Source organism: Pteropus vampyrus, unplaced genomic scaffold (assembly GCF_000151845.1).
Source record: "Pteropus vampyrus isolate Shadow unplaced genomic scaffold, Pvam_2.0 Scaffold100, whole genome shotgun sequence".
Lineage (NCBI taxonomy): Eukaryota > Metazoa > Chordata > Mammalia > Chiroptera > Pteropodidae > Pteropus > Pteropus vampyrus.
The window spans coordinates 1277405-1278608 of NW_011888881.1; the positions used below are offsets into that span (position 1 = coordinate 1277405).

Below are 1204 nucleotides of genomic sequence, written 5' to 3' on the forward strand. Positions count from 1 at the left end.
TCTTCTCACTGGTTCACTTACGCTATTACGTTTGAGTTTCTCAATGAGCTGGAGAGATAGAAAAGGGAGGTGACATGTCCCAAACAACAGGAGGAAGCCGGACATCATCGGCTTGACCATCACGGTGAGCGCAGAGTCGAGACGGCAGGCCAAGTCCATCATGCCGTCTGGAGGTCTTCCTCCAACACCAGCGCCAACACGCGACCGCGCTCTCTGCGCTTCCTCTTCCACACCAAAACTGGCACGTGCCTCTTTCTTTTTTTTTTGTTAAACGCCTACAGCACCTGGTCTTCCTAGGTGGTCTCCCATCCAAGTACTAACCAGGCCCGACGCTGCTTAGCTTCCGAGATCAAATGAGGTCGGGCTTGTTTAGGGTGGCGTGGCCGTAGGACACATGCCTCTTCCACACTAAGTTTTAAAATGATGACGACTTAGAGAGTTATCCTCACCTGGCCCCAAAATGGATGAAATGTGGGAGTAGGCAGTCTTCGTAGGTCTCTACGGAGGTAGCAGACTCCGGACGATAGGCTGTCTTCACACAGCCATTGCGCACAGCAGCTTAAGTAAGCCGAGGCCATCGAGAGTCAGTGCGTGAGGACTAGGCCTCAGGATGCAAAGGAATCGAAATCTTTTGATAGACTGCCAGGACAGCCATGCTCTCAGGGGGACATGTGGCTAAAATAAGGGGGAGAGATGAATCCTGTAAAGATATGGCCACAGGAAAACCCAAGTGGCATCTCAGCCGAAGAACTGGTCACAAATGGAAGTGTCAGCAGAGGCTGGCGACCACCGGGGTGAGCCAGGAGCAAGCTGTTTGAACGGAGCGGCCCAGCGCCGTCCAGCTCGGGTCAGACACTGCCCAGGGAGACCACGCCCAGGGAGACCACGCCCAGGGACGCCAGGTCTTCCTTTCTGTTCTTTATAACAAACTGGATCACGACCCGACAAAATCTATCTTCTGGATTTGTAAATGCTAGCAACTAACTGAAAAAAAAAATTAAGACAGTGTGGATCAAACTAAACGTGTCTACCGATTAAATTTGGTCTGTGTGTCAGATTCACCCTGTAGACTGGCAATTCTCAACCTCAAATTCCAACTTAAAACGTCCAGGTTAGACCACAAAAAAGGCTTTATTTCTTGTGAGTTCGCCACAAAACGTATCTAACTGCTCAAAAATGCCCAGCCAGGGCCCTTAGAAGTAGA

The 1204-nt window shown here is 50.6% G+C and overlaps 1 pseudogene; it reads right to left on the minus strand.

The window, feature by feature from the left end:
- Window positions 1-272: 272 nt before the first annotated feature.
- On the minus strand, window positions 273-391 carry LOC111742754 (annotated as a pseudogene).
- Window positions 392-1204: the final 813 nt, after the last annotated feature.